This window comes from Monodelphis domestica, chromosome 3 (assembly GCF_027887165.1).
Source record: "Monodelphis domestica isolate mMonDom1 chromosome 3, mMonDom1.pri, whole genome shotgun sequence".
Lineage (NCBI taxonomy): Eukaryota > Metazoa > Chordata > Mammalia > Didelphimorphia > Didelphidae > Monodelphis > Monodelphis domestica.
In genome coordinates, this window is record NC_077229.1 from 470,765,020 (window position 1) to 470,778,984 (window position 13,965).

Here is a 13,965-nt window from a genome sequence, read left to right on the forward strand (position 1 = left end):
TTTGGCATATATGCCTAGCAGTAGTATTACTGGGTCAAAGGGTATGTACAGTTTAGTGACTTTTCTAGTATGTTGCCAAATTGGTTTTCCAGAATGGTTTTCCCAATTCATAGCTCAACTAGCTGTGCATTAGTGCACTTAAAAAAAAATAAAAAGGCCCTTTTTAAAGAAGCATTTATTTCCTCTTCTTCTTACTCTCCCTCCCTACCGATTGAAAAAGAAAAAATTTAAAATAAATATGCAAAGGAAAGCCCAACACATTCCTACATTAATCATGCCCCAAAATGTATGTCTCTTACTGAATTCTATATTCTTCACTTCTCTGGGAAGAGGTCTAGTCTTCTTTCCAGGATATCCTCTTCAGTAACTCAAGGGGATGACATAGTCTAGTGAAAGTTTTGAATGGATGACACTATCTTCTCCTTAATTCAGGTTTGATGTTGAAATGAGGCACTCACAAATTATTGAACAGTTAACAAAAAGGGGATTAATTTGCCCTAACTCAGAAAGGATACATAACAAGGAGGCAGTGATATTTAACTTTTCTGGATGTTCTTTCCCCAACCTTGCCCCAATAATTTCCATAGAGAAAACCAATCTGGACAGAGAGACAGAGTGTGGTTTGTTGTGTGGTCTTCTGGGGGACTCCAGATCCATATGAGTGGTACTTTTTATGCTCTTAGATGACCAGGAAGTTGCATCAAGGGATAAGGAACCAGTCAGGGACAGCTTTGTTGCTATTTTTTTAAACCCTTACCTTCTGTCTTGGAATCAATACTGTGTATTGGTTCCAAGGCAGAAGAGTGGTAAGGGCTAGGTAATGGGGTCAAGTGACTTGCCCAAGGTCACATAGCTGGGAAGTGTCTGAGACCAGATTTGAACTCTAGGCTTGGCTCTCAATCCAATGAGCTACCCAGCTGCCCCCTGTCGGCTATTTAAAAAAAATAAAGGGTCTTTAATTGAAGTCAGAAAGATTGCAATGTGGGTTCCCCACAACACTACACTCTGATACTTGAGTTCCCTAATGAGATATTGTGTCTCTTGGAAAGGCAAAGGGACAACATCAAGATTGCTATCACATAGGTTTGGAAAAAGCCCAAAAGTCACAGGTAAAGGTGGGTGAGAGGGGGGCCCTCTTTAGGTTTGATTGTTCTCTTTTAAATTCAACCCTCTAGACAGAAAAAAACAATTCAAAGTCAATTCAATTATTTGTCTCCTGTTTCTTGTTGAGTTCCTTTCCAAGAAAGTTAGTAAAGGGATTATCTGATTATCTGAAAATGATGTCCTTGTTTCTGATTCAACCATTGATCAAAAAGATGCAATAGAGCCAAATGTGCTGCTCTAATCTGAGTTAAAAATGGAGGTGTACCCAGGAGGGTCTAGGAGAGGCCATTGGTTCACCAAGGGCAGAGGGAAGTGGGAATCTGCTCTTTGACAAAAGGGTTGCAGGTAAAGTAACCAGATCCTGCAAAGGACCACTGTGCAATGGGTTGGCTATAAATATAAAAAGAAAAGAAAGGGCAACCTATTTCCAATAGTCTATCAGTTAGTCTCAGGAATAGGAGGTAGACTTCAGTGATCAGAGACTTCTGGCAATATTCGATTTGGGTTCCAAGAACAGCTACTTTGCTGAAAAGAATCTATTAAAAAATTTTACAACCAGATTCTCAAAAGGAACTGACAACCTTGTTTTATGAAACCCCAAATTTATTCTTAGCCCATGGAAACTTGCCTTCCAGAAAACCCCCCTTACTGACCCTATCCCAGACTAAACCATAAACCATCAAACACCCATTGAGCCCCCTGGATAGGAATGGAGGATGTATTCAACTCTTAATGACCTTTCTTGTCTTCTTTGCTCTTATTGGATCTAGGGCTTTCCCAGGTACTCCAGCCTCTGACTACATCTTCTTTCCCAAGCTTCTAGGTAGGCAATTTTTCTTCACTGGTTATAATTCCTAAGGGATAAAGAATTAGCCCCAGGTTTTTAGTTTAGTGAAATACCATTATTAGTATCTTTCCCAGCTCCAGAATTGTGGCTCCTTGTGGTGGTCGATGAGCACTGACTCCCTTGTGCTGATTTTATTTTAACTGCTTTGGTGTTTCTGTGTTTTTTCAGGCTGACAGAACAGATGATTCTTTTTTTTTTTTTGCTCATGTAGATATAAAACTGATTCATACTCTTGGGTACAACAAGCATGTGACATTCTGGACATAAACCATACTTGCTGTGATGATACAGGGTTTTATCACCTTTTACAATAAACTAATCCCTACTGAGGGGAGGGGGAAACGTGAACCCTAGTTTTATCACAATAACTCATATTTATGTAAGTTTGCAAAACACTTTGTATAACCTTTATTTCATTTAAGCCTCACAACAGTGTTATAAAGCAGATGATATTATCATCTCCATTTTATAGCTGAGGAAACTGAGTTAAGTAAATGTTAAATGATTTGCCTAGAATCATCCAGATAATTCAGTCTCTGAGGACAGAATTTGAACTCTGAGTATTCCTGACTGCAACCCCCCCCCCTTTTAAAATCCATTTTCCCATTTAGCTGGATGGTAAGGGTAATGCAGATGAAGATTTGGAAAAGGGTGAGGCATGACTGGTCAAGAGGGCAGGGGATTTGAAGATGGAGAAACCAATTGATTTACTTTAGAGTTGGATTTTTGAGAAGGTGAGAGCCTAGTATGAATAATTGCAAGAGCAGAGGTAAGAGCATGGTGAATATTAGGAGGAAGGAACAGAATGAGATGGAATAATTGGAAGCTGTGATCAGATTGAAAACTAGACCTGTGAGATTATTGATATTGGGTACTAGGCAGGTGAGAGTTCTCTGGTACCCTGGCTTGGTTGGAAGTCATCTGGAATATTGGATTCGGTTCTGGACACCTCATTTTAAGAAAGACACTGACAACTTGTAGAACATTCAAAGGAGTACCACCAGGATAATGCAAGTGATTGGGCAGGGTTTGAGATGATGCAATATGAAGATTAGTGGAAAGAAGCAGAGATGTTTAGCCTGAAAAAGAGAAGATGGGACATATGAGAATTGACTTCACCTATTTGGAAGACTTCCATATTTAAGAGGGATTAGTCTTCTACTTGGCTCTAGGGTACATTGTTATTATTAGGAAAAGAAGGGGAAACCTTGGTTTGTTTAAAGGTGAAAGTCAGAAAAGCAAAGGACAATTGGCTATTACAAGAGACCAGCCAATTGATATGGACATGCATCTTTCCTGGGGAGTTTGCCTTTTGAATCCCCTGACCAGTGCCAAGAGAATGGCCTTGGATTGTTCCCTGAGCCCAGAGGACTGAAGATGAAACATGTAGTCTATCTCCTGCCAGAGAGGTATTGATCTTAAAATTTAGAATGAGATATAGGTTTTTAGACATGACCACCACAGTGGACTATGCATATTTGTTGTGATGGTTTTCTTTCTTTCTTTTTTTTTTAATTGTTCAAATGAGAGGGGGCAATGGAAAGCAGAGATAATTAATATTTGTAAAAATGAATGAATGAATAAATAAAAAAGACAAAAGTATGAATATACATAATCTCTCTTCTGTATATCTCTGAGCTCCCATTGTTCCAGGAATGATTCCAGGAGTAATCAAATCTTTGTGCCCCTTGGTTACTTTAGGAAGAAAGGAAGGAAACAAATTTCAGCCCCAACCATTTGCTAGACAGCATACTAAGCACCTTACAAATATTATCTCATTTAATCCTTACAATAAACCCAGGAGGTAGGTACCATTATTATCCTCTTTCTATAATTGAAGAAACAGAGGTAAATGGAGGTTAAAAGACTTGCCCAGGGTCACACAGCTAATAAGAATCTGAGGTCACATTTGAACTCAGGTCTTATTGACTCTAGGCTTAGCTCTCAATCCATTGTTTACATATTCCAGAAATTCAATGGTTTTCTTTCATTAAAATTTCAAATAATTTGGAAGAATTACTATATATTCCTTGTCTGGGAAGTGAGTCAGAGATGCCATCTAGTCTGCCACTTTTTAATTTTCTTTGTTCTTAGGAATCTCAAAGAATAGAATTTAGCTAATTAATGAAGGTGAGGAAGGTTTTTCCATTGTATCTTCAGGTCAGATTTGAACCCTAGGACCTTCTGACTCCAAGCCTAGTGCTTTATCTGCTGCTGCCCCCAATCATGTCTTAATTGCTAAGTCCTATTTTTCCCCCATCTTTTCTGCATTCTTCTCAGCTTTTGTTATTGTGAACCATTCCTTCCCTTTGGATGTTCTTCTTTCCTTGGATTTCCCCCCAGACTTCTTCCCTCATATTCTTTTCCTACAAGTCTGACCAATATTTGTCAGTCTCTTTGGTAGGATTATTTATTATTCATGTCTTCAATCGTCTCCAGTCTGTACTGCTGACTCATCTCCACAAGATTTTCTCTCCACCATTTAATTACAGAATGCCTTCAAACTCCTCTCGCCTTTTCAGTTCCCTCTTCTATGTTGTCATATCCTTGTTAGAATGTAAGCTTCTAGAGACAGGAGGTTCTAGCTCCAAATCTGCCCTCAGACACTTCCCAGCTGTGTGACTCTGTACAAGTCACATAACTCTCATTGGCTAGCTCTTACTCACTGCTCTTGTGTCATGGAACCAATACATAGTATTAATTCAAGATGATAGATAATTAAAAAAAAAAGAATGTAAACTCTCTGAGGGTAGAGGCTGTTTACCTGTCTGCAGGTATTGATATCTGCCAGCTTTAGTCCAAGGCTGACACATAATAAGCTCTTGTTATTGACTGCATAACATGCCATGCCTGCTATGTGTAGGTACATCCAAAGGAAATTTCTTTTCTTTGTGTTCTCATCAGCTTTTTTGAGTTCAATGATCATCTTGATGCAGGTTACCTATAAATCTACATTTTGTTGTTTAGTCTTTTTTTTTTAAACCCTTACCTTCCATTTTAGAATAAGTTCCAAGGCAGAAGAATGGTTAAGGGCTAGGCAATTGGAGTTAAATGACTTTCCCAGGGTCACACAGCTAGAAAGCATCTGCGGTCAAATTTGAACCCAGGACCTCCCATCGCTAGGCATGGCTTTTATCCACTAAGTCACCCAACTTGCCTTTCAGTCATTTTTTTTCAGTGATGTATGACTATCTGGGTCTTCTTTTGGAGTTTTCTTGGCAGAGCTATTGGAGGAGTTTGTCATTCTCTTCTGCAGCTCATTTTTACCAATGAAGAACTGAGGCCAACAGGGATAAGTGATTTGCCCAGGGTTACAAAACTAGTAAGTATCTTAGGTCAGTTATGAACTGCATCATGTAATGATTCTATAATGAAATTCTTAATATAAAAATATTAATTTATTAATAGAGAGTTCCAGACAAACTAAATTAGTCAGTGGACTTCCTCCAAAATCCAAATGGACTCCAAAGAACTCACAGCTGGGCAAAAGCCAGTGAGGATAGCAGAGAATCAGGCCAAATGAGAGAAGAGCTGGGCAAGAGAGCAAAGCATATAGCCCAAAATATGCCCCGTGTAATGTCATTACTCAGTCCCTGCCTGGACATCCAGAGAGGTTCCTTATTGATGAATAAGCACAGGGAATGTGGACTCAGACTTCAATCCCTCCCTCACTACTTCAGCACAGGAAGGGGAGTATCTTTGCTGAGACCTGGAAAACACCAACACATTTTGCCAAGTGGCTGGGCCACCCCAGTCCAAAATGGTGACTGTATGGAATCTATTGACTTCATCATGGAAGAGAGTTCTTATTTACAGATAAACAAAGATCAGGTCTCAACCCTGCATCCTGAGGTCTGGGAGTAAATTACTTGAACTTGGAAGCTTAAGCCCAAGGCTTAAGAAAATTTCACATGAAAATAATACAATTCAATATTGATTTTGCACAGTTAATAGCTGCCCAATTTATATATCTTGCCCTAATTTCTCTTCTGATCCCTAGTCCTGAAACCCAAATTGCCTTGTTAAGATTAAAATTCTCTGGAGACGGTAGCTTAATTTATAGTTATTTATTAAATAATAAAAAGTGGGCCAGGGAAAGAAAAGGCCTCTAGCCATGTGGGGCTGGTTGTTCCCTCAGCAAGTCTCTCCTAAAAGCCAGGAGCCTGGTAGTCAGGCCTACACACATACCTTCTTATTCTGAATTCCCAGATAAAAAGCACTTTCTTCCTCTAGGTACTCAAATTTATGCTCTTTGTGATGTTCCTTTCCAAATCCCTTCCAATTGGAGGACTCTGACCTCAGTCTGGGAAAGAGGACTGGGTGCTTTAGGATGGCACCAGAATACATGGGTCTACCATTATCTTTCCTTAATCCCACTCTATTAAGTACTTTATTTATAGATGAGCAACAAGCTTTGTCTGTTCTCAATTCAGAGAGTGGGTTAAATTGCAACTTAATTCATTCAGAGGGTGAGGTAGGCTGTCATTTCAAACTTAATATCAAAACTCTCTCTTTTTAAAAATGTAAAGTTAATCCTCTTGGGTACCAAAGAAAAGGGTAGAGGCTAGTGCTAATTTTCATAGCCTATTGGACATCACCACTGTGGAAAGGAAAACTAAAGAAAGTTCTGGACTTTCTGCCACTGAGTTGGAACAAACAACAGTGGGGATATTAGAGAGAGAAGTTATTGACAAGACTGACAGTTGGTGGGGGAAAGAGCAACTGGGAGTGGCAGTTGGTATTGTGACGTGGCACTTCCTTCCTGGTCCTGGAGCTCTTGCCTGGTCTCTGGATAGAAATGCCTCTATTTTCCTGATTTTCCCAACTGTGTGCTCTACCTGGATTCCTGTGATCATGTCATTGACAAAAGGACTTAAGGGAAACAGTTTGAACTGTAAGGCTGGTCTTTAGGGGCGTCAGCCTGAAGAGACAGGCCCAACCAGCTCTGAGAGTCAGAACTTTTCTTCCTCTTGCTGTCTACTGCTAAGACTTTTGAAATTAAGAAAGCTAGCACAGATATAGTTTGGACAGGAATAAGAGAAACCCTCCACCAGCCTGTGAGGCCTGGCCAAAGCTGAGAGAGACTCAAATCTCATCTAAGGAAATCTCTCTTCCCTGATACTTCTCCAATCCAAATTTATTAAAAGTTATCTTTATTTGAATATTGCAGTCAGATAAGAGGACTAATATTTCAGGGGATATAGAGCGAGCTGAACCTCAGGACAGTCATTCAACTATAAATGGTCCTTATTGGACCCCTGCTGGGTGACTAAGTCTGGGGGGAGGCTTGTCCCTCAGGAGGGTCCGCGCTTACTTGCTCTGGGCATCTTCAGCATCAATCCATAGAGAAGACATCCCCTCAGGCTATCATAAGTGGCCCATTTCTCAGGAACCCCATTTTTCAAAATATAGCCTCTTGGCAGGGGGCATCTCTCTCCTTTTACCTTACCAGCAGCCATATTCCCTCTATCCCTTCAACTCCTCCATTCCCTGTTATAAAATCTTCAGTATCCCCTGTTCTTCAATCCCACCCCATTTTTCTCTATAAATATTACACCACCTGGATGTTTGCGGCATCTCAAATTCAAATTCATCATATCCAAAGCAAAACTCATAATCTTTACCCCTTGTTTTCATTGAATGTCCTAATCTACATGGAAGATACCACCCTCCTTTTAGTCATTTCTCCAATCCCTTTCACCCTAATATTTGACTTGCACAACATCTATTGTATTCCTTCTTGTCCTCCCACTCACAGGGCTTTTCTAGTTCAGGTATTTATCACCTCTTACCTGACTATAGTCAGAGTCTACAAACTGACCTTTCTGCTTCCAAACTCTTTGATCTTCTGTTTCTTCTCCCACAATTACTCACATAGTCTTCATGGCACAAGGTCTGACATTGTCTTTCTTTCAGGGGCTCCTTGTTCTTAGAATAAATTGTCAAGACTCTTCTGTTTGATTCTTAAATCCCTTCACAGTCTGGCTCCAGTCTGTTTCAAGACTTAAAATGCCATTTCCCTAATTTCTAGTCAACTTGCTTGTTCCCTCTCTGAGGCATTATATCTCTTTCCTCTAAGTCTTTATATTGGCTTCTCCAATGCATAGAATAGAAATTCTTTGAGGACAGTGATTATTTTACTTTTGTATTTCTAACTCCAGTGTCTACCATGGGGAAAGGTGTGAAACATACTTAATAAATTTTTGAATGAATAATTGTTTAACATTCAGATATTTAACCAATAACAACTATAAGGTCAATTCAACATTCATTTTCTTCAATTGGAATATACTCCTTTCCTTTCTCTGCATCATAGATACTGCCTAGCTTCTTTCTGGTCTCAGCTAAGGAGCCGCCTCTTATGTGAAGCCCTTCTTGAATTCCCCAATTATTACTGTTCTCCACATACTCAAATAAGAAGTATTTACTTTGCATTTATAGACTTTATATTTAGACCATAAGTTCTTTGAAGGCATTTTTGTCTTTGGAACACCAGTACCTAGTGTAGTCTCTTACATATAGTACAGATCACATCTTCAGTCACAGTATACTGAGGAGTTTAAAGGAAACCAGATTCTACTCTGATTATTGTTATCTTAAGTTACCAGAAAAAACCCATTTATAATTTCATAAGTCAAAATGGAGTCTTAAAGGCTTTCTTCCAATAAAGAGTCATACAAACACACCTTGTTTTTGTGGATCAAACAAGATTCACAGAGCTAAGTTGGAATGTTACTAGAAAATACAATTAGATTACAAGCTGCTATGACAGGAAAGGTCTCCAGACCAAAGACATCAAAACTTCTGTGAGGTACTGAATTATGCTTTTATAATTTATTATATTTATTATAACACTATGCTTGCAATTATCATGACAGAGAAGTCAACCTCAATTCATTTATAGCTTCCCAATCTTTAAGAAAGATCCACCAAAATCTACTTAAAGTTTATGGAAGTTTATGGAAGGTGGCAGTTAAGTGACTCAGCGGATAGAGAGCCAGGGCTAGGGACAGAAGGTTCTGGGTTCAAATGTGGCCTCAGATATTTCCAAACTGTGTGACTCTGGACAAGTCACTTAACACCATTGCCTAGCTTTTACTACTCTTCGGTCTTGGAACCACTCCAAGATGGAAGATAAGGGTTTAAAAAATAGTTTATGGATACATAATAAATATTCATATCTTAAAAATTTGAAATCTTTATCAGATAGTTTAAAATAACTTCCATTTAAGAATGAAAACATTGCAATTCCGGTAGAACTCTGAAAAATTAATAAATCCAAAAATGTCCCCCTATTTTCAAATACTCTGAAGTGTACACCTAGCTCTTGCGTGTTTTCTCCAATAGAGTTATACCTATTCAGATAATTAATTATTTAATATTGAGGTTTTACCTACTACACTCATCTCTTTGAGATATAGGATCATGATTTATTTATCTGTGTTTTCCTCTCAGAAACCCTAAATATTGTAGCAATCTTATAAGTATTTCTCATTGTTGTAAACATAATTCTTATAAATGAATATTTATGATTATCAATGAATAATTTTAAAAAGCAAAATAAATCTTCAAAAAGACTTGAATGGAATTTATTTATTTAAAAAAGGCAACATCCTTGAGTTGGGTTATAATAAAACAAAAAACACAAATATAAGATTAGAATGACATAAACAAGGTCATTTTTTTTGCATTCTCCAGAGGCCAAATCTAAGAGATCAAGGTTCAGAAGGTACCCTCTAGCCAATGGAAGACTTTAAAATATTTTTGTTCACACAGTGACATAACTTTCCTTGTTTAGAGAGCAGATTCTAGACTTAGGGAAAATTGAATGTGAATTTCCCAAACCACAAATCCAGAGCACATTCCTCCACAACAAAACAAAATGAGAGTAAGAAAGAAAATTTCAAAATAACAAGCCTATTGATTCTTCCTGGTGCCTTTTCATTGCCTTAGACAATGTGTGTCTTTATTTTGATTCATTTTGGACACAACTGCTGCTAAATTAATTATCTTAATTGCTTAATTAATTTTTATAATGATTATTTTTCTGTTCAAGAACCTAGAGTGGTTTTTTAGTGCCCAATCAAATACAGATTGTTCCAGTTCATTTAATAATGAACTTCAATTGTCTCCATTTTGTTTTTCTTTCCTAGCCAAATTTCTCACTACCGAATAGTGTCTGGGCTTCATCTAAGTAATTCTACTTCTTGTGTCTTGTCCTCTTTATTTAGGTAGCACAGTGGATAGAGGCCTCTGGTCAGAGAGAGAGAGACAGAAAGACTTGAGCTCCTAGGTCAGCCTCATAACTTGCTATGTTATACTTGAAAGTCACTTGCATTCTGCCTTAATTTCCTCTAATGATTATTAGGGATAATTATAGCACCCCCCCTCTCAGAATAGTGAGGAGAAAAATATGGTAATTAAAAAAAAGCTTTCTCTTTTATTACTGTGAACTTGATAAGCATTAACAAAGGAACATTTCCACATTCAAAGAAAAAAGAGGACCACATGTGAAATTGTGAACCTCCATTACATATAGCTTTTAAAGCATATATTTCATACTTAACATGGTCATTTCAATACTACTTGACATGTCTGGATCCCATTCTGCATTTCCTTTTGCTCTTTTGTTTGTATTTTTACATGATCCATCAATTACAATGTTTTAAAAGCAATTTGCAAACTTCAACATACTATATTATTGTTGTTATTATTCATATCATTCCCATTATGTTCCTTTGGTCTGAAAAATCTTTCCTTTTACTCTCTGCTAATCTAAATTGTAAATGTCTTTCAAGGTCCAGTTTAAGGGATTCTTTCCTTCCAGGGAGGTTTTTTGGACATAATCCCACCCCATTAATGGGCATTGAGGTGGCTTAGTGGATAGAGTTTTGGGGCCAAGAATTAAAAAGATACCTCTTACTGAGTTCAAATTTCACTTCAGATACTTATTAGCAGTGTGACCCTGGCAAGTCATTCAACCCTGTTTGCCCTAGTTCCTCAAATTTAAAATGAACTGGAGACAGGAAATGGCAAACTACTCCAGTATCTTTACCAAGAAAACCCAAAATGGGGTCATGAAGCCATGGCTGAAATGACAGAACAACAACAATACCCCACAATATCCCTTTGTCTTCATGCCATATTAGTGTGGTACGTAGTGAAGGAAGAAAGAATGGTGGAAGGTTTCCGGGTGATATGAGATGAAGAGGAGAGAAGATGAATCTCTCAGAGAATGGCCTCCATTTTTTTAGCAAAATATGGGGTAAGGTTCTTAGTCAAGAAGAGGAGGTGCAGGGGACACCATGGGAGACTTGAGAAGAATTGAGGACTGTTGAAAGCAGGATTGTGAATTGATTACAGAAGTATGGTAGGATTGCCTAGCAGCATTGAAGACCCTGGGACCAGTGGATAGAGCCCTGGATCAGGAGTCAGAAAGACATATTCAAATGTGACCTCACACACTTACCAGCTGTGTGACCCTGGTCAAGTTGCTTAACTCTGCTTGCTTCAGAAAAGGAGAGAGTGGTTAGTGCATGGCAAATTGTCTGGGAAAAAATTGAGGTGGCAAAGGATTCCCGGTCATGATGTGGACAGTGAGTAGAGTTTTGTAAGGAAAGGCAGAAGGGAGAGATAGAAAAAAACACACTAGATTATGCCTGGTTAAGGAGCTATTGGAATTTTGAACTTGAAGATGGCAAGATGAAGGATATGGCTGAGCTGTAAAGTGAGGGGAGAGGTCATGGAAAGTGAGTAGGTAGAGAAATTCACTTGTTAAGAGTATTTGAGGGAAGAAGGGGTTCCAGGGACTCAGGAGGACAGTATAGAGGTAACAGGCTCACCAAGGGTTCAATATAGGGAAGGGAAGAAAGTACAACCGGTAAGGGTGATAGCCTAGGAAATATCTGAGGGGTTGAGGGACTGGAGGTCGTGGTGTGCACAAAGGATGGAGTTTGATGATACAAAGCAGAGGGATAAGTGGAAGTATGGTAGGATTGCCTAGCAGCATTGAAGACCCTGGGACCAGTGGATAGAGCCCTGGATCAGGAGTCAGAAAGACATATTCAAATGTGACCTCACACATGGTAAGATGAAGAAGAGGAACTTTAGGGTGTTTGAAGGAGTATCAGTTTGTGTGTTCAAGTACCCCAGCATGAGACCAGGAGTTGGGAAGGAGAGAAAGACAACCAAGGTACTGAACTCATTGAGGAAAGAAGGGGAGTATCCTGGGGGTCTGTAAGCAATTGTTGTTCAGTAATTTGTTGTTTAGTCATGTCCTGCTTTTTATGATTCCATTGAAAAGATTCTTGGGCAAGATGCCAGAGTGGTTGGCCATTTCCTCCTCTAGCTCATTTTATAGATGAGGAATAAATGACTTGCTCAGGGTCATACAACTAAAAAAGGCTAGATTTGAGCTCAATTCTTCCTGACTCCAGGTCTGGCACTCTATCTACCAGTTGGTTGTAGTTGTGAGGTGAATGAACCTCAAAGGAGGAGAGATTACGCATAATATTCTGCTCCATAAATGGACTTCATGACTAAATTTCTATAATAATTATACACCCAAATTCATTGATGTATTCTGTATATGGGTAAAATATTAAAACAAAATGTCTTCATTGATATCTAAATGAAAGGTAGGTCCCTTGATAGTAGCATTAGATTTTAATTTTTTAATATTTTTACATTTAAAATAAAAATGCAATTATCTTCCAGAAACAGAATACAAAATGAGTGTGGGTCTCAGTTTATTCACCTGTAATGTGGGAGTGCTCAATTGATTTTTATCTTTGAGGTTCTTTCTAGCTCTAAGTCAGTGTTTCAATAAAATGTTAGAAAAAAAGCTCTTGATTCAAAGTCTAGCTCTTTTATTTACCATTTGCCCATGGGCAAGTCATTCTATTTATTAGTTGTGAGTTCTTTGAGGGTCAAGACTTTTTTTTAAAACCCTTACCTTTGGTTAATGTAGATACTGACTCTAAGACAGAAAGAGTAGTAAGGGTTAGGGCTAGATGATTGGAGTTGAGTGACTTGTCCAGGGTCACATAGCTAGGAAGTGTCTAAGGCCATATTTGAACTGAGGCTCTTCTGCCTCCAGGCCTGGTACTCCATATACTGTGCTACCTAGATGCTCCTTCTGCACAATTTTTGCTTTTCTCTGTACCTCCAGACCTAAACAAGTTGGGAACTTAAGTGGGAACTTAATAAATGTCTCTATTGTCTTCTGATTGACTTCAATTTCCTTGGCCTATTTTCTAAACTATAAAATAAGACTAGCCTTTAAATATTATGAAACATTCTTATAACTGGGTTCTTTAAAAGCAAGAACAACTTTTTGTCTTTTTTTCTTTAGGTCCCTAGCATTTAGCATTGCTTAGCATCTGTGTAGGCGCAGAATCAGTGCAGATCCTTATTAATTAAGCAATGTCTTACTTAAGAAATGTTTATTGATTGACTGTCTTTGCCACTTGCTGCCTGGAGGTCTTTAATTTCAGTAATTAACAATACTTTTTTTTTTCCCCTGGGGGATGAACAGTTTCTTGAGTATCAATCAGCTTTTCACTTAGGCAGTAGGAGCAGTAGCAAGATAATTTTTTAGTGGGAATTGGTGCCATCTGGTGGCCCAATACTAGCATTTCATCTGAAAACAGCTTTTAGATAGGAATTTTTAAGTTATGTGAATAAATGTCTAATATTGCCATAAAACCATCCAATCATTTAAAAAAGGATTAACCTTTCTTTTCTATTCCATTTCATTCCATTCCATTCTATTCTTTTCTTTTCCTTTCTTTTCTTTTTTCTCTTCTTTTCATTCTTTTCTTTTTTTCTTTTCCTTTCTTTTCTTTAAAAAAACCCAAACAAACCAAAAAACCAAAAAATCTATTGATTCTAAGGGAAAAGAATGGTAAGGGCTAGGGCAATGGGGGTTAAGTGACTTGCTCAGGGACAGTTAGGAAATGTCTGAAGTCACATTTGAACCCAGTACCTCCCATCTCCAGGCCCGGCTCTCTAGC